The 21,463-nt window shown below is 39.9% G+C and overlaps 1 pseudogene; it reads left to right on the top strand.

The window, feature by feature from the left end:
• The first annotated feature begins 20,163 nt into the window (after nucleotides 1–20,163).
• Nucleotides 20,164–20,490, top strand: LOC149158471 (subtilisin-like protease SBT1.7 pseudogene; annotated as a pseudogene).
• The last annotated feature ends 973 nt before the right edge of the window (nucleotides 20,491–21,463 follow it).

The following is a 21,463-nucleotide window of genomic DNA, read 5'->3' as shown; positions in this document are numbered from 1 at the left end:
AGAATCATTCCCTCTCTGGGTTTTTGGTAATACCAAAACAAAATCCATGCTAACTGCATCCCACAATCGGTCTGGTATTGGCAATGGCTGTTACAATCCTGTATTTTGGCTTCTCCCTTTAGCATGTTGACTTATCCTGCACTTCTCAACAAACTTCTTAACATTAGTCTGCATTTTTGGCCAATAATAAAAATCATTCACCTGAGCAAAGCTTTTATCTTGTCCAAAGTGACTAGATAATCCTCCACTATGTTTCTCCTTTATTATATTTTCCCTCATAGAACATTTGGGAATACACAACTTGTTGCTTTTAAACAATAAGCCTCCTTGAATGAGATAGTCCAACCACTGACTTATGTTATGAACTATTGGATTCTGAACTGTTGCATAGATATCTTTGAAATCTGCATCATCTTTGTACATTTCAACCATTTCCTCAAATCCTACAACACCCACTTTGAATTCTTGCATAATAAAACTTACCCTGCTCAATGCATCAGTGACTTTATTTGACTTACCACTCTTGTGTTTTATCACAAAAGTAAAGCTTTGCAAAAATTCTACCCACTTGGCATGTTTCTGGTTCAATTTCAGCTGGTTATTGATGAACTGTAAGGCATGATTGTCTGAATACAATATGAATTCCTTTGGCAGCAAATAATGTCTCCATTTCTTCAAGGCTTGTGTAATAGCATAAAATTCTTTATCATAAGAAGAATACTTCTTCTTAGCTTCATTTAGTTTCTCACTAAATTATGCTATTGGTCTTTGTTCCTAACTCAAAACTGCGCCAACTGCAACTCCACTAGCATCTTTTTCAACTTGAAATACCTTTTCAAAATCAGGTAAAGCCAAAACTAGTTTCTCTGTGCTTTTCTTCTTTGGCAATTTAAAATTTTTGTCTGTTGCTTCTGTCCACTTGAACAGCTGATTGATCTCCTTGATTGTTTCAAGAATTGGTGCACAAATCTGACTAGAGCCTTTGATAAAATTTCTGTAAAAACTTGCAAGACCATGGAAGCTCCTTACCTCAAATATATTTCTGGGAATAGGCCAATTCCAAATCCCTTGGACTTTCTCTAGGTCCATTTTCAATCCTTCTTTAGAAACTACAAATCCGAAGTAAATCAATTCTTCCTTCATGAAACTACATTTCTTCAGGTTTATCAGTAGTTTCTCTTTTTGCAGAGTTCTTAGAACCAACTTAAGATGCTTTAGATGTTCTTCTTTACTTTTACTAAAAACTAGAATATCATCAAGATAAACAATAACAAACTTGCCTGCATATTCCTTCAAGACTTCATTCATTAATCTCATGAACATGCTAGGTGCATTATTAAGTCCAAAAGGCATCACTAACCACTCATATAACTCACTTTTTGTTTTAAATGCAGTCTTCCATTCATCTCATTCTCGAATTCTTATTTGATGATATCCACTCTTCAAATCTATTTTTGTAAAATATTTGGATCCACTCAAACAATCCATCAAATCATCCATGTGTTGTAAAGGAAATCTATACTTGATAGTGATCTTGTTTATAGCTCTGGAATCTGTACACATTCGCCATTCACCTCCTTTCTTTGGACTGAGTACTCTTGGTACAACACATGGACTAAGACTCTCTCTGATTAGCCCCTTATCCACCAGCTCCTGCACTTATCTTCCAACTTCTGTGTTCTCTTGAGGAGTTAATCTGTATGTTGCTTTTTTTGGCAAACTTGCTCCTAGTATTAGATCAATATGATGACTAATACTCCTGATCGGTGGCAATGCATTTGGAAACTCATCCACAACAATATCAGCAAAATCATTCAACAAAGTTTTGATTTCCTCAGGTAAATCATCTAAGTTTGTGGAAGTCAAAATTACCTTAGGTCTCCCTATGACAGCAAAATTCATTTCTTCACCTTTTTCAACCTCTTGTAACAACTCCTTCCCACTCATCAGCATAACACTATTTTCAAGTGCTCCCTTGTTAGCTTCATCCTTCAATGGCAGCAGTGTATGTTTAGTTCCATCCTTCTCCAAAGTATAAGTGTTTCTCCTCCCATCATGAATAACTTTTCGATCAAATTTCCACTGTCTTCCCAGTAATACATGGCATACATCCATGCGCATTACATCACATAATATCACATCTTTATACATACCAATTTGTATCTCAACCTTGCATTGTTCTTTCATAATAATCTGATGTCCCTTCTGTAATCATGACACTCTGTAAGGAGTAGGGTGTATTGTCTTTACCAACCCTAGCTTGTCCACCATCTATGTAGAAACAAGGTTATCAGTGCTTCCATTGTCAATTATCACTTTACAACATTTACCTTTAGATTTGCATGTAGTTCTGAACAAACTCTTCCTCTGAGATGGTTCTTCAATCTTCTTCTCTATCTTAAGCAAGCTCCTTCTCAATAACAGGGATTCTCCTACTTCAGGGGGTTCTTCCTTTTCCATAAGTCAAGGTGGTTCTGGCTTTGCCTCAGCCACATTCACATTCCTCTGACCTACTAGTTTATTTGAGGATAGTCCCACGACACATGTCCCCATTCTCCACATGTGTAACACCGAACTTCTCTTCCTCGGCCTCTTCCTCTAGGTGCAAATCTTCCTCTATTAAATTCTCCCCTCTGTGGTGGTCTGCTACTTGAGCTTCTTGCTTCATGTTGATGTTGTTGTCCCCTTGGTCTGGTAGATCCTCTACCTCTTACTGAGCTTCTTCCTCTATTCCTCTGGGTCTGTTTTCTTAACATCTTCTCTTCTGCCTTCAAACCTACTTGATAGGCATCTTCAATAGTCTTTAGACTGAACAAGCTGATATCATCCTAGATGTCATACCGTAAGCCATTGATATATCTAGCTACCTTCTCCGTGTCATCTTCTGCATGTCCTGCTTTAATACTCAATCTATAAAACTCTTCTGTGTATTCCTTAACAGACATTTTTTTTGCCTTAAATTTTGCAATTGTTTAAAAATATTTAACTGATAGTCTTTAGGCATAAATTTAACTTTCATTTTACTCACCATTTTATCCCATTCCTTGATCTTGGACTTTCCTTTCCTCACTCTGGATGTTTGTAATTCATCCCACCAAATAGCTGCATGACCCTTCAATATGGTAACTACAAGTTTCACCTTATTTTTGTCATCAGTTTCCTCTTCATAGTCAAAATATTTGTCCAATGAATTGATCCAATCCATTAGCTCTTCTGTATTGAGACTCCCTTCATACATAGGAATTTCCATATTTGCTTTTCCTCCTACTTTCACCAACATCTTGATAACTCTGGTAGTTTCATTGTCCTCCTCTTCTTCTTCCTCAGAAGATTCTTCTTTAGCACTGTTATCTCCTTCATCAAGTATTCTTCTCTGAGCAGTCTCAATTGTTTCCATCCTCATACACAGACTCCAAATCTCTTCCAATAGAACTGCATTTGCTTCAGGTCTTCCTCGACCAATGCTAGCTCCTCTCCTTGGCGGAATTTTTTTGCTGCAACCAACCTTAACTTCTACTTTGATACCACAAATGACGCAGGCGGAAGCAGAACTCAAGAAACCCCAATAATCACCCCATGGTTCCCTTTTAATTATAACCCAACCTTTTTCTTTTAAACCAAAATACCTTTGGAAACAAGCCAAAACAATGAATTTTACCTTTTGAGTCGGTGCACTCGTCGTACACTGAAAGTCAACGCGTACGATCCTTCATGACCGTTGATCTGGATCTGTTTGATCTGACGGTTGTCAGAGATTTCGGGCGTGACACATACACGGGGAATAACCGCCTGATAAGCGGTTTCCTCTCTCCTTTCTTGTGCTACGTGTCAAATGTTCAATGGGATCGGGTGCCGACCCTTCAAAATAGCTTACAACTCTTAAGCTGCCCGAAATACCATTCACTGTAGTGAGACCACTTCCGTGATCCAACGGTTGTGATTTATTCATGAGCTAACAGCCACGATTGAATCGGCCGATTGCAAGTCGCAAGTTCACTTGGCCAGGCTCCTTCCGCTTTAGAATTGCAATACGATGGAGACTCACGGACCCCGATGAGGTTTAAAAGCCACTGTCTATAATATTTCACGTCTGGGTTTGGATCTGATCTATCTTTTGCACCGATTCTTAGTGTAAGTTAGATTTTTCGCTTGTGGGACCAAAATTATGTAATAAACTTCACCGATCTGATATTGGTGATTCGACTGTTAGAACTAATCGACATCAAACAATGATATTTAAAAAGGCCTCGGACTTCCATTAATTCTGCGATTTAGACATGAAACATAGAAAAAAAAGGAATAAACTCTTGCCCGTATACAAAGGAAACAAAGGTACAACGAGGGTTTCTGCGGACTTGAGAATTGATTACACACACAATATTATTCATTCACAATAAAATAATTACAGAGTCTCGGCCTTGGCCTGATTACACAAATAAAGACCTTTGTTTCAAATACAATCCTCACATTATTCTTGCTCTCGCTCCAATCAATCCACTCTCTCTTTCATTACATTTTTCCTTCCTTTTATCAATCGGATATCACTCTAACTATGTCTAACAATTCAATCTCTATTTTTAATAAATCTAACAGCAAATCTCTAATTCCTAGCTCTATGCTAACAACTTATCTTTGAATCTAAAATAAGACAATTTCTAACTATTACAATAATAAAATACAACTCATTTCTTGAGAGATCCAACCCTCTCAGTAAAACTGGCTTTTGACCAATCAGGTCAATGAAATTCAACTTGTTTAGCCACAACATGTGAAGAAAATTTCACATTGCTGGCTAAGTCCGGATGCTCCTGCATCAGGATACATGATTTGACATGAATTTGAGTGGTACTAAATACATTGGCAAGATAGTATTGAATAGTAGATTAAATTTGATGTGAAGAGAGTAGTGAGTGGAACACTACATTCAATGTAAAGGATGGATTGTACAAATGGTTAGTTACATTTTTTAGACTGGCCAACACATAGAGCACATTCATGAGAATAATGGAAAAGTTATATTGTAATTTTGTTTTTATGTACTTGGACATTCTATATCTATATTTTTGTAGAATGCAAAAAAAGCATTTGTAGCAATTAAGGTTGGTGATTTAAACATTAAGGAAGAATTATGCATTAACTTGAAAAAATGTGAATTATGAATTGGTATATCTTAGACTTCTTGTTTCCAAGGATTTTTCGACATGGACTTAAAGAAATTGAAGGTGATTTTGTATTCGTCCACCTTCACGATGGCAAGGAGGTGGAATTTAATAAATATATGTGTGTGTGTGTGTGTGTGTGTGAATTTCAATAAAATATCCAACAATATATGTACATAAATGGAAAAATATTTTTAAAAATGAGGATTTTAGTAGAGCATAACAATGTATCTTGGTCTTAAGGTGAAAAAAAGTAATATAACAAAAGTGTATATGCCAACATTATCAAATTTCAATAATATTTACAAAGACACTATGATCTTAGGGGTGATAATTAAGAGCACGTTAATGGGAAAGGAGGCAAGTTTGATAGAAAAATTCAAAGAGGCCTTGAATGAGGCGAAGAAGAAATATATACTTATTATTTAGAATTTTATGTGGATATGCAAACATTCGAGACACCACCTATCATTAAGGGAGATCGTCTTCTTCATCAAGTCATGCACTAAAATTCATCAATACTTGAGGGAAATCAAACCAAACCAACATGTGAGACAGGTTGAATTCCCATAGTGATGTGAGTTTGTAGCTAAGAATCAGACCCTAAAAGAGAACAAGTTCATGAAAGAACTACAAACAAGAGCAGTGGCGTTGGAAACAATGAAGAATGAGTGCAAATCAAGGCTTTGCATGAGAGTTATAAATATTTTGAGTAGGCCATTGAGATTCGTAGGAATCTGAAAATGTAGTATCGAGTTACACAATTAGATTATTTCATCTGGGGTGCTTATTGGTCCAAGCGACAAAAAAAAAAATTGTATCCTTGAAGTATGAATGCAAGAAAATTTGATTTGGTAGTTGCATGACAATGACATGGGACATTTTGAGCACAATAGAACATAGGTTTTTCACTTAGAGGTATTATTGGTTGATCATGAAGGAAGAGATCAACATATTTGTGATCTAGTATAAGATGTGGAAAATCAACAAAAAGGTGAGTCATAACACATTTTATATATATATATATATATATATATACACACACACACACACACACACACACACACACACACATACATATATATATGTGTGTGTGTGTGTGTGTGTGTATATATATATATAGATATATATCTGTATGTTTGTCAATTTCATAGATTCTGTAGGAAGGCGTAGTAATGGATTTTATAATTACATTGTGATATACATAACATAAGAGTAATGGAGTGTTTGACATGGTTAGAAGGTTCTTGTCGCTGGCACATTTCTTGCATTTCAATAGTTAGAGTTATTGCATAGATTTTTTCTTCAAGGAAATTGTGCAACTTCAAAAATTATGGAATGAGTTATATAAGACAAGAATGTGATAATTTAAGCTATTTTTGGAGGATGTTTTGGAATAAGATGGGAATGGAATCATAATACCTTCAACTTACCACCCTTGAATAGAAAGAAAAACAAAGGTAGGAAACCAATTTTTTTGAAATCTCCTAAGATGTTTTACTAGAAACAAGTTGAAACTTTGGTATCACAATTTAGTGTAGGCTAAATAACATATAACATTCTTATGAATAGATCTACTATATATTCACTATCCAAGATTGTGTATGGAAAGAATGCTAGAGGGGTTATATACTTGAAGAGAAGCAATGACATGGAAGCCTTTGCAACAAGAGAATGAGAGTGTCCAAGACACATTGAAGGAGCAGAGCATAGAGAATAAGGAGCACATTCATGCATGAAAAAGTTATAAGCTTCTTGAAGTTGAAAAATTAGTCTAGTACATTTGAGTAAGGAACATTATCCCATAAGTGTGTAAAATAAGTTTAATGTAAAGATCAAACCTTGGTGGATATGAATGAATTTTGGTGACAATATATATGAAGTTCAATTACCATAGCACTTTGATTTATCGCTCACATATAATGTCACCTACCTATACAAATACAATGAGAGCCCACCATAAAATAAGATGATTAAGTTATCCCAAGGCATTATCTCAATTGAGTGTCACCATTATTGGGTACCTAGCTATTTTTGTGCCAACGATTATCAGCTCAAATCCACCTATTTGAGGCACAATAGTCTACAATGATGGGTTTACTAAGCATGTCATCCACATATGTAGGAAATCATCCCTTGGGTTTGCCTATGAAATTTTCCATGGAAGAAATAAAAAAGAGAGAAGATGGTAAATATAGGGAAGAGAGTAGGTAGGTGAATTTAGTGAAGACAAATACTAAATAAGAATCTAAAGAAAATTAAGAGCTCTAGATGATAGGGAAACAAAGATGTAGAGAACTAAAGGATAATAATCAGTTTAATAGAAGAACATATTAGAAAAAGGGTAAAACTTAGATTTCACACATAAAATAATAGAATTTGCAATGGAACAATAATTGTAAAGGATGAAGAATCAACATCTAGACCCAATGTTTACTCACAAGAGGAGTTGATGTGCCATCCTCAAGGATAATGATAAATCTAAGAGCATAAAAAAGAAGTCTGAGAGAAGTGCAAGCACACTGAAGGGGAGGTGCAACATGCAATTTAAGCATGGAGTTGAAAATCATGCAACAACCAAAGAAGTATTATGATGTCAAGTGGATCATAGTAGAGTTCATATCTGAGTGCAAGGAAGATAGTCAAAAACATGAACACATCTAAATACTTACAAGGGGTCTGCACAATGTACACAATGAATAGCACACACAATAAGTATGGCATAGAACAATACAAAATGATAGAGTGAGTTAAAAGGATGTGATGGAATACCAATTGTTTATAACGAATTTGAATTGTCCAAATTAATATTACATAATAAATGAAGGTGTATTCAGCATCCATTCCCAAAACCAAGCTTATGTTATGATGAAAACAATGTCAAATATTGGGTTGTGTATATCCTTGAAAGTTACACATTGCTTCATGCACCCTACTCTATTATCAACATGATGTTAATTCAACCAAAAATAAATGGGAGGTGGACTAATCAAGATTGTGCAAGGACAAGGATTGTGCAAATTGGGATTTGAAGCTCAAGAAAAGAGGAACCCAGAGGGAGTGATAAGAATATCATTAATTTCCAAATGCAATAACTCATCCCAAAAGTCATTAGACATACCCCTTGAGCCATCTATTACACCTTTTCATGGAGAGAATATTGGATTAACAATTTATTGAAAGACAGGGGGGGAGTGAATTAGTATAATACAATTTTACACTTATTTAAGAAATTCAATCACAAACTAATACACTAGTCACACGAGTGCATTCAACACGAGATATACGTGGAAACACATCTGAGGGAAAACAACAAAAAAATGTTATTTATTTGAATGAAGTAGATACCAACCAACTGTTATAATATTTGTAGGTATAAACCTACAAGAGAAATTGATCCCCTCATATTTGCAAGCGCCAACTTGCAAGAGACACCAATTCCCTCATATCTTCAAGCACCAACTTGCAGGAGACACAAATCCCCCTAGATTTGCAAGCACTGACTTGTAAGAGGCATCAATCACATTTGGATATGTTGATCCAATCTCTATTTCCTTTTATATTTCCATTTCACAACATTTTCATACTGAATCTAGAGGCACTCTCTTTAATTCTTGCAGTTTAGCAATTCTTTAATTCAAATTTCCTTCATTTCTTTTCTTTCTCAAGGGAAATCTACTCTTTTTGGTTCACTAGTAGTCTTTTACCATAATGCACAACACATCACTTTATTTTCACACTCCTTACTGGCCCAAATCTCCCACTTCTCATTTGCACACACTTTGTTTATGTATGTATTTTCTCAGAGCTTCCAATGCACTCTCTTAGTGCTTTCCATCTCATCTCTTACATGGTCAAATCTCTGCGGTTCTCTTCTTCTCTTGCACAGATTGCACACCAACTTCACACATTTATTCTCCATATGCTTGTGTTATTCTTACACATGTGCTCAAATCACTCGTGCTTTTTGATGGCATATATGCTCTTTCATATTCTTGATCACTGTCGCTTTTCTTAGCACATTTCCTTACCCGTGTGTCTTATTTACTTCCATCTTTTCTAATAGATTTGCATCACATATGCCTGGATTTCTTTTTATTTTTCCTTTTACCTTCAAGTGCTAAACGTCGGCCTCTTGTGACCTAGATCTGGGACCATGGTTTTAAGTTATTCCACTAAATCCAGAGTTTAGGCACTTGTTTATTGAGAATACTTTGTACATGAGTAGATCATCACATGCCTAGATTTACTTTTCGATTCCTTTAGCTCAAGGTGCTAAATATTATCCCTTTGTGACTTTTAGTTGTAATCTTGGCCTTAAGTCACCTCTCAAAGGAATCGAGAGTCTAGGCTTCTTGTTAATGACAATACTTGGTTCACATCCAAATTATTGAATGCTTGGATGCCTTTTCATTTATCTTTTAGTGCAGAACCTTGACCAACTAAAACTTTGTTGTAATAACCCTTTTATTAATTTATCTAAAATACCCATCATTTTTACTATGGATTTTATTCATAAAAACACACTATCACGAGAAATTCAACCAATTTAAACCATTAAAAACTTAACAATCACAAAACTTGTAAATATTTTACTGCATACCCTACCTCTTTTATTTATAATTTTGAGAGAAAATTACATCTATTTGATTTGAAAAAGCATGATGGATAAATGACCCAAAAATATTTGGCTGGATATTTCCTCAACAATTTCACTCACTCCTAGGTGATGACGACCAAATATGGGGTATATTATCGCGAGAAATTCAACCAATTTAAACAATTAAAAACTTAACGATCACAAAACTTGTAAATATTTTACTGCATACCCTACCTCTTTTATTTATAGTTGTGAGAGAAAATCACATCTATTTGATTTGAGAAAGCATGATGGATAAATCACCCAAAAATACTTGGCTGGATATTTCCTCAACAATTTCACTCACTCCTTGGTGATGACGACCAAATACGGGGTCTATTCAAATCGATTTCTTGTGGGTTATGGGCCCATGAAAAACTTCCAATATTTTCCCGCAATGCAGCGATGAACTCGTAATCCCTTCATATCCCCAAATAAAACGATGTACAGGACCTCCACAACACTCAACCATACACTCCATTCGAAACCCCAAATTTCTCAGTGCTAGTTCGAAGGGCATGAACCTTTGCCCAAAACTATCCAACGAAATTGATGACAAATAAATTTTTGGGGCCCACAAGTAATCGGCAGTTCAAGCAGGTTCATGGTTTGGCCAAACATCTTTAAGGCCGGATTATGTGAGTCTCACCCGTAGTCGAGGGTCAGGTTGTCGTCAATACTCGGCTTGGTCGGGCGTTGGGATGTCGTCAATGCTCGGCTTGGTCAAGAATTAGGGGTCAAAACCCTTTTCATGTATCAAATTCGTTTAAGGCCCAAATGCCTCACTCTTTGGCCTAAGACTTTAACTTCATTCGTGTCCAACTCTCCTTCATCTCTCCCACACTCGTCTACAGTTCCTTCCTTCATCGTTTTCTCATGGCAACTGCCAATTTTCTCACTTAGCGCTTTTCCTCGATCTGCCAACATTGACGGCATGCCTAGTTCATAACTGCATTGCTTATAATACAATCCACATTAATGGATCATTGTTGATCCATATTGTGATCAAGGTGTATCATCTCCTCGCTATAACACAGGATTTATACTCGTCATTCCAATAATACCCACAAAACACTGAACACAAACATCTTAATGAATTCAATAAACAATTATACACAAAACACCCAAATACTAATTCCATGAGTTCACAAATAAAACATCTCTCCATTTCACAACATGAGCCTCACTCAATCATTTCATGATGATGTACAATCATTATACAATATTATAGTTCCGTGGTGGCGTATTCTTCATTTAAATGATGGCGCTTAACACATCGCGGGCCTTTATAATTTATAAATAGCACAATACGATATGGATTAGATCACTGAAAAGATCCGATCAACTCCTCATTCATCCGATGAACTCCCTAAGATCGCTCACGATCCATAGAAATTTGAACAAACAATTAGCAAACTCAATCAAATCCAGGGAACTCTCATCCTCTTGGCCTCATATAACTTCTGGAAGATTCAAGATTTTTACTTTATTTTGGAGGGTTATGTTCTTGCATCATACTCTCACGATAAGAAATATTCATGATTTCCTAATCATGTGTCTTTATTGCTATACCTCGTTCAGCTTCAATCTTGGTCTTCTTTCTCTTTAGGTATCGCTAAGATTCTCCACATACCTAGTAGTGAGTTGCAACCAAGCCTCTATTGACACCTCACCAAGCGCTCTCCTTTGGCTTGGTCTTTTGACATCATAGATTCACCTCCATTTGCAACCAAGCCTCTATTGACACCTCACCAAGCGCTCTCCTTTGGCTTGGTCTTTTGACATCATAGATTCACCTCCATTGGAACCTTTTGATCTCACTGGAACCTTTTGATCTCCTTTATTCCTCTAGATATTGCATGCTACTCACTTCTCTTGAAAATTCTACCGTAATCACAACTATTAAATTGTCAACAACTTCTAGCCAATCACAGATAGAAGTTATCCTCATATTTTTCCAACAACCAGAAAATCCTTTTTCCCTACTTTGATAGCACCTGATGACGATCACATTTGGAATCTATTCAAATCAATTTCATGTGGTTTATGGGCCCACAAAAATTGGCGATCTTCATCTGCCATGCAAAAATGGACTCATAATCCCTTCATATCCCCAAATAAAAATAAGGTACATGACCTCCACAACACTCGACCATACATTCCCTTAATTGAAACCCCAGATTTCTCGGCACTAGTTCGAAGGGCATGAACCTTCACCCAAAACTATCCAGCGACCAAAGCTGGTGACCCAACGCTCCGCCAGCATGGGTTCTGTCACGCCCCCAATTCTTTTTTTTCTAATTGGGCGGGTGCGGCACCGCCTAGGTAATCAAGATATTAAACCTTACGGGCTACGCCTTCTTAATTCATAACCATTGTGAACTTATAATATCAACACATGAAAATAATTCATATTATGCGATAATATAACAACAGCATTAACGCATCAATAAGAACCAATGCAACAATATAATAATAAAACTTCTTTTATTATTTGTAATATTTACAATCGGGAGGGCGACCGCCCGTGCTCGCCCGCACGGCGGTCCGCCTAGACTCCACTAAAGATCAATATACAATACTTGTGTTGTCACCGCCAACACATACAATGAACCGATATACAATTCTGGCGTTTGGGCGACGGGCGCACCTCGTGCACCGCCTTACCTCCGCCTTAACCCAAGACCAAGTATAACTATTACCATACAACCGTTTATCTTTGTCGTCGGGTGAACATGTAACGACTCGTACCCGGAGTTTACCACCATGTCCTATGCGGTCCCGGCGTTGGGCGGGCGGGCACATCGTGCACGACCCGGACCCGACTCCAACCCGGTTACCCAAGCAATGACCCGCTGCACCGAACAGTCATTGAAAACCAGACCCGAACCTGTTGCGCCTTCGCCCGGCTCGGCGGGCTCATCTGTCGACTCTTCAACCGACTGCTCCTTTCCTCTATTGCGCACTTGTTCCTTGTGCGACGAGAGCGAAGGATGATCGATTGGTTGATGGCCAAATGAATCGCAGCTCGCTCACATTTATACGCCTCTAATGTGAGCATGTCTCCTCCTGGCCGACGCTACAAAACATGACAAGTCGCCACCATTCACTTTAACTCACCGTCAGCCCACCCAACAGTGATTAAATCTAACGGTCGGCCTGAACATAAGGCACCCGCCTTATAAACGAGCGAGTCCTCCATTACTTGTGCGCATTTACATCGCACTTCATGGCTCGCTCACGGTTCTGCTGTTTTCTTATGTGTTGGAGGGGCGCGCGCCCAGGTGGAGCCGCAGGTCATCACGTCGCATGCCCGTGCAGCGCCGCAGGTCGTCACACTCTCCCCCACCGGAAGTCATTGTCGTCCCGACAATTCCTGCTCTCCTCCTTAATTTCCTGTCATACCTCGCAATCTTGTCCTTCCATTTCCAGAGTGAATCCTCCGTCTCCCAGCTTTCTTCCTCCGGGGCATCCTTCCATCTGCAAAGAAATTCCCGTCGTCGGTGGCAGCCTACACCAGTAGTTCTGAGACTCACAATCTTCTCCAACTCTAGTCCTGGTCTGTCCACTATCCCGGCTGGTCCCCTTGTTGGTTCCACTCTCTCCGGATGGTCTGCATCAAGTCGACATCTCTTCAATTGACTCACATGAAAAACTGGGTGTTTCATGTTCATATGGCGTGGAAGCTCTAGCTCGTAAGCAGTTTCCCCTGCCCTTCTTTTCACTCGGAATGGTCCCTCATACTTTCGTGTCAGTTTGTTCGTCGTCCCCTTGGCCGGCTGAAACTGTTCTCCAGTAATCCTGAGAAACACCATGTCCCCTACATCAAAGTGTGCTTCTCGTCTCCCACGATCAGCATACTTCTTCATCCTCCTTGCAGCTTCGTGCAAGCGCAATCGTGCTAACTCCACGATCTCCTCCCAAGCCTTCATGAACCTCCTCGCATGAGGGCTTCTCAAGAAGCCTCCTGTCACCACGGTATGTGGTGCAACCGACATCTGCCCATTTACCAACTCAAATGGACTATACCCTGTCGTAGAACTCTTCTGGATATTGTAGCTGAACTTAGCAATATCCAAGAGTTCGGGCCAATTCTTCTGATCAGCTGTCACATAATGTCGCAAGTAGTCTTCCAGCAGTGCGTTGATCCTCTCGGTCTGCCCATCCGTCTGCGGATGGTAACTCGAACTCATCAACAACTCTGTCCCGATCAACTTGAACAATGTAGTCCAGAACCTCCCTGTAAATCGTGGATCTCTATCTGACACAATGCTCAGTGGCATTCCCCAATACTTCACTATGTTCTTAAAGAACAACTCCGCTGTCCGCTCAGCTCCACAAGGTATCTTTGTAGGAACAAAGACAGCATACTTGGAAAAACGATCGACCACGACCATAATCCCATTATACCCCTATGCCTGTGGTAACTGAGTGATGAAGTCCATCGAGACACTCATCCATGGTCTCTCTGGAATTGGTAAAGGCTGTAGTAGTCCTCCCTGTCTTTGGTTATCTGATTTGTCCTGCTGACAAATGATGCACGTATGTACATACTCCTCCATATCCTCTCTCATCTTCTCCCAAAAGAACCCTCTCTCCAATAATGCCAAAGAATGACACTGCCCTGGGTGACCCGCCCATGGTGAATCGTGGCACTCCTTTAAAAGGTGTCTCCTGAGTCCGGATGACTTTGGAACATAGAGTCGGTTCCCAAAGAACAAGAACCCATCTCTTAGGAAGAGCCTTCGTGTCTTCCCTTCCTTTACCTGCTTCACTATATTCTGCGCCAAAGTATCGGTTTCAACACTTTCTTTGATCTTATTCTACATCTCCTCTGACATCTGAACTCGGCTCCTACCCCTTGCTGCCCGGTCTTCTTCCTCCAATGCTGCAAGCTGTCCCTTCCTGCTAAGGGCATCGGCTACCGCATTGTGTCTACCCGGTCGATACTCGATAGTCATGTCGAATTATGCCAAGAAGTCTTGCCACCGAGCTTGCTTCGCAGAAAGCTTCGGTTGTGAAGCAAAATAAATGGCTACAACGTTGTCAGTCTTGACAACAAACGGCTTCCCAATCAGGTAATGCCTCCATACGTGAAGACAGTGGATGATGGCAGTCATCTCCTTCTCATGAACCAGATACCTTTGTTCTCTATCCTGCAACTTCCGACTCTCATACGTCACCGGATGCCCATCCTGCATAAGAACTCCCCCTATGGCAAAATCCGAAGCATCAGTGTGTACCTCAAATGGCCTCTCGAAGTCAGGCAACTTCCGTACCGGTGCTGTAACCATCCTCTTCTTCAAATCATCAAATGCCTTTTGACACTTGCTCGTCCAACTCCACCTCTGGTCCTTTTTTAATAAGTCTGTCAGTGTCGATGTCACCTTGGAGTACCCCTCTACGAACTTTCGTTGGTAGTTGGTCATTCCCAAGAACACCCTCATCTCATGGACATTCTTTGGTTCAACCCAGTCCTCGATCGCCTTCACCCTACTTGGCTCCATCCGTATGCATCCTTGACCAACAATATGTCCAAGGAACGGAATCTCGGTCTGAGCGAACACACATTTAGACTTTTTCAAGAACAACTGGTTCGTCCTCAGTGCCTCGAACACCATAGCCAAGTGTTTCTTATGATCCTCCATGTTGTCACTGAACACCACTATATCGTCCAAGTACACCACTATGAACGAATCCAAGTATGGTCGTAGGACATCGTTCATCAAAGTGCAAAATGTAGCAGGAGCATTGCACAAACCGAATGGCATAACAAGGAATTCAAAACTACCATACCTTGTTACTATCGCGGTCTTCTTTTCATCTCCTTCAGCTATCCGCACCTGATAATATCCATGCCTCAAGTCCAGCTTGGAAAACACTCGGGCTTTCGCAAGCTTGTCAAAGCAATCAGCAGCCAATGGCAAAGGATACCTGTTCCTTACCGTCTGCTTGTTCAATGCACGGTAATCACAGCACATCCGTAGCTCGTTTGAATCCTTCTTCCGCTGGAACAATACTGGAGCTCCATAAGGGGACCTGGAAGGTCTAATGAAACCGGCATCAGTCAACTCCTTCAACTGACGTTTCAATTCCTCCAACTCGGGTCCCGACAATCGATAAGGTGCTTTGGCCAGGGGTTGCTTTCCTAGCTCAAGCTCAATGCTGTGGTCCACTGCACGCCTTGGTGGAAGTTTCTTTGGAAGCTCATCAGGCATCAAATCTGCATACTTGGTAAGTACCTCAGATATTTTGGTTGGAACGGGTGTCCCTACTCCATCACCTTCAACATCCTTGAACATCACCGCATATGTCTCCACATTCGAGTCCCTCATAGCCTTTTCCAAACTTAGTGCCAAAACATGCTGCACCTTGACTTCCTTCCTTTGCCCATGAGTGGGTAAAGTCCAGGTTTGTGACTTCCCCACCAACACTACCTCATCGCAGAAAGGAACAACAATAGCCTTGTTGCCTTTCAAGAAATCCTGCCCAAGTATCATATCGAAGTCATTCATCTCCATCACCGTGAAGTCCAACTGACCTTTCCATTCCTTTATTTGCACAGGTACATCGTGTACCAAACCTGCCACCTTAGCTCTAGAGTTCACTGCCTTGACCTCCATGTTTGATGGGGTGATTATCAGCCCAGCCTCTTTTGCTAACCGTGTCGTCATAAAGTTGTGTGTGGCCCCTGTGTCCACCAGGGCTTGAATGGTCTTGCCATGTACCACCAAGTCCACGAACCCCAAGCGGTTCATCCATGCCTTCTCCATAGTCTTATCAGCTTCACCTGTCATGAGCAACCTTTGCTCTGATACCACCTGTCACGCCCCCAATTCTTTTTTTTCTAATTGGGCGGGTGCGTCACCGCCTAGGTAATCAAGATATTAAACCTTATGGGCTACGCCTTCTTAATTCATAACCATTGTGAACTTATAATATCAACACATGAAAATAATTCATATTATGCGATAATATAACAACAGCATTAACGCATCAATAAGAACCAATGCAACAATATAATAATAAAACTTCTTTTATTATTTGTAATATTTACAATCGGGAGGGCGACCGCCCGTGCTCGCCCGCACGGCGGTCCGCCTAGACTCCACTAAAGATCAATATACAATACTTGTGTTGTCACCGCCAACACATACAATGAACCGATATACAATTCTAGCGTTTGGACAGCGGGCACACCTCGTGCACCGCCTTACCTCCGCCTTAACCCAAGACCAAGTATAACTGTTACCATACAACCGTTTATCTCTGTCGTCGGGCGAACATGTAGCGACCCGTACCCGGAGTTTACCACCGTGCCTTATGCGGTCCCGGCGTTGGGCGGGCGGGCACACCGTGCACGACCTGGACCCGACTCCAACCCGGTTACCCAAGCAATAATCCGCTGCACCGAACAGTCATTGAAAACCAGACCCGAACCTGTTGCGCCTTCGCCCGGCTCGGCGGGCTCATCTGTCGACTCTTCAACCGACTACTCCTTTCCTCTATTGCGCACTTGTTCCTTGTGCGACGAGAGCGAAGGATGATCGATTGGTTGATGGCCAAATGAATCGCAGCTCGCTCACATTTATACGCCTCTAATGTGAGCATGTCTCCTCCTGGCCGACGCTACAAAACATGACAAGTCGCCACCATTCACTTTAACTCACCGTCGGCCCACCCAACAGTGATTAAATCTAACAGTCGGCCTGAACATAAGGCACCCGCCTTATAAACGAGCGAGTCCTCCATTACTTGTGCGCATTTACATCGCACTTCATGGCTCGCTCACGGTTCTGCTGTTTTCTTATGTGTTGGAGGGGCGCACGCCCAGGCGGAGCCGCAGGTCGTCACGTCGTATGCCCGTGCAGCACCGCAGGTCGTCACAGGTTCCTTCTCAAATCGGCAGCCATAATTGCTCGGTGAAATTGACGACGAATATCGAAAGTTCAAGTGGGTTTACGGTTCAGCCAAATAGCTTCAAGGCTTGACTATGCAAGTCTCGCCCCGAGTCGAGGGTCAGGTGTTTGTCAAACACACAACTTGGTCGGGCGTTCAGGGGTTAGATCCTTTTAATGTGTATCAAATTCATTTGAGGCCCAAAATCCCAACCCTTTGGTCTAAGACTTTAATGTCATTCACATCCAACTCTTCCTTGTCTCTCCCACACTCGTCTCCGGTTCCTTCTTTGTTCAATTGTTTCCCTTCAGCATTTTCTCATAGTAACTACCAACATGTTTGCTCAGCACGTTTCCTCAACCTCCCACCATTGATGGCATACTTAGTTCATGACTGTGTTTCTTACGATACAATCTACGTTAATGAATCACCATTGATCCATCTTGTGATCAAAGGTGGATCATCCCCTCACTGGAATGCAAGCTTTATACTCGTCATTCCAATAATACCCGCAGAAAACCGAACACGCAAAGCTCTCCATTTCACAACATGCGCCTCACTCAATCATTTCATGAGGATGTTTTCTCATTATACAATATTATAGTGCCATGTTGGCCTGGTCTTCGTTGAAATGGTCGTGATCAACACATCATAGGAATTTAGAATTTAAAAGGCACAATACAATCATAGGAATTTAGAATTTAAAAAGACACAATACAATATGGATCGTATCACTAGAAGGATATGATCAACTCCCTAAGAGCACTCACGATCCATAGAAATTGGAACAAATGATTAACCAACTCAATACAATCCAAAGAAATCTTATTCTCTTAGCCACCTCTGCCCTCTCAAGATTCAATATTTGACATTGATTTGGGGGTTTATCTTTTCCATCACTTGACAATTTGATCATTCAATACATAAATTTGGCTATCTTAGTGATGACGCTATGATCAACACCCTCCAAAATTTTGACTACACTTGAATTTTGGAGCCCATTGAGAATCTTACCATTTGTTATTCTATGGTCACTTCATTGTCGATTCATGTTGTGTTAAGTGTTTAAGTTCGCTTCCCAATTTCTAACTGCCAAATTCACTTGCTCACACATGATCAGTGCTTGATGAATTCATAAGCACACTTCCTATATGCAAGCTTGAACAGGGATAGCGCAGTCCATCAAGACAGTTTTTGTGCAATGTTAAACCATGTCAACAGTCAATGCACACTCTACATTGACAATATCCCTCTCACTTTCGGTTGCATTTGTCTCATCATTCTAGTGAGTTTTCTCAAATATCTCTTTTGCTCACCGTTGCTTTCATAAGTGTCGCTTTCTCATTCGTGACTATCGTTTTTGCTTGCTTTCACTTTAACAAGTGTCGTTTTCAGGTTTTGTTATTGTTGCAAGTGTCGCTTTTAGTTGATTTCACTCTTGTATGTGTCGCACCTTTGCACATCACTAGAAGTAGTTCTAGCGCACTATCCTACATTAGATGGTCCTAAATATCATTATAATATATGCTAGACACATTCCTATAGCTTAGTGCACTTTATGGTCAGATTCGACACTTTTGTCAGAACTTGTGTCGCAATGTGTCATCTTAACTGTCGCACTTAGAAATAATTGTATCTTTATTGTTGTTTCAAAGTGTGATTGTTTTTCATGAGTCATGTGCATTCCCCTAGATTGTATTGATGGAATTGATGTGTGTGATCCATGTTTGAGCCTTGTTTGGATGCTTTTTGTACTCTTACTCCATTAGTCCCACACTTAGCCATCTTGGAGCTCTTGTTGGTCTTTCTACCTAGTGCAAGTTATGAAATATCCAATCCTTCACCAGGTGATAAGCATTGTCTATTCATGACCCTTATTGATCAAATATATCCCTCCTAGACTTCTGCACTGAGTCTCTCTTAAGGTCATCTCCTTTGACTACACATTGAAAACCTCCCCAGCATAGTCATCAAACCCTTCTCGCTTGCACTAACTCACTACACTGAGTTTTGATCACCTCTACCATGCATAGTGCATAGAGAACTTCTAGCTGACAAGAAGGAATTATTCCATCCCCTTTCAAAAGCGAATTACGCAATGTAAAGATCCTCCTAAGTGGTTTCTTTTGTTGGGGTGTTTAATATTGCTCGGGATAAAAGTGGAGTGTCAACAAACAATACAAGTGCATCAACTAAGACTCACCAAAATGTATTCTTGTGTGATCAAGGTTTGAGATTGCCTTCAATAACTGTTCAATACCGTGCACAAGTATTCAATTGTGGAAATGCATAAAAAGAAAAGAGAAAATTGGTCTCAGATTTCCTGCTCTCAGCCCGGGAATTGTGAAACCGGACGCCATTGCGCCGGGCGTGGACATTCTGGCGACCTCGTTGTCGTCTGAGAATGTAACGTTCGTCGTCTCGGTTTCGTTAAAGGCAAACTACACTTTGCTTTTCGGCACCTCTATGGCATGTCCTCATGCGGCGGGTGTGGCGGCACTGGTGAGAGTCGTGCACCCGAATTGGAGCCCCACTGCCATTAGGTCTGCTCTCATGACCACAGCCTACAGAGAGGATAATACCGGTCGGGCTATAATAGATCAAGCCGACCCTCGTTTTAGTCCCACAAATCCCCTGGATTTCAGGTCCGGGCACCTGAATCCCAATAAAGCAGCAGATCCTGGACTGATTTATGATGCTGGGGTGAATGAATATCTGGATTATCTTTGTGCTCTCAATTATACGAACCAAGAAATTAGGTTACTGAGCCGGAAGAATTACTCCTTCCTATGAACTATTGCCATCTTTCAGGGATGTACCAAGCTCGGAGAAACAGAACTTGTTTATCAGAAAATTGAATCTTTGCAGTGTGGTATTTGACTTCATTGACCCCACTAAAAATATTAAGGAGAAAGATATCAAGCGGCGGACACTGCTTGAACTTGTCGATTATATAACATCCAGCAATGGAAAATTTACTAAACTAGTTATGCAGGAAATCACAAAAATGGTTGCCGCAAATTTGTTCAAAACACTGCCCCCCATCTCGTGAAAACAGAGGCAAATTTTTTATAATAATAAAAATGGTTCTTAGATTTAAAAATCTAAAATCAATGATAAAATTGATTTTCCTTTTAAACAAAAAATAGACAATTTCCATACCAATCATTTGTGGATCAGTTCATTGGAGTTTTCCAATAACTTGTAGAGTTGGAATCTCCTCTTCACATCCGCTGCAACTCTAATACCACAATAATGGCAAAAGTGTCCTCAGACACAATTTTATTAATCAGAAAAGAAATTACATAATAATTTTATAAGAGTTTACACACACCGACTCAATTGCAATAAGGAGAATGGGCTACATATAAGCGTAATTTCTTAACCTATTCTAGTTATGGGCTACTTATTAAATTAACAAGTGTCCATTTACAATAAATGCCATTCTAACCAATCTACTAACTCTACTCCTAAATTGGAACCTAAGATACGACATTATTCTAGATGTCATATCTTTTACAACAATATTCTATTTCTAAGTGTCTCCAATATTTAATTAAATATTCTATCTTAACTTTGTGAATTATGAATTTTGTATTTTGGATCATCTAACAGTTTTCTCCTTGGGGGGTTTTCCCTGGCATCTAGCCTATATCTTTTGTTCTCCTATTTGTTGCTTGGCATTAATCTTGATGATAAAAAAAGATAATTAAAATACATAATACTAATAATGAAAAACATCACAAGTTAATATCATGGATAAGGA

Source organism: Pinus tabuliformis, chromosome 5_2, assembly GCF_031772625.1.
Source record: "Pinus tabuliformis cultivar Carrire ecotype Pingquan chromosome 5_2, CPIR1, whole genome shotgun sequence".
Lineage (NCBI taxonomy): Eukaryota > Viridiplantae > Streptophyta > Pinopsida > Pinales > Pinaceae > Pinus > Pinus tabuliformis.
The sequence above is the reverse complement of the archived record's forward strand: the minus strand, read 5'-3'. Positions and strand labels throughout refer to the sequence as shown.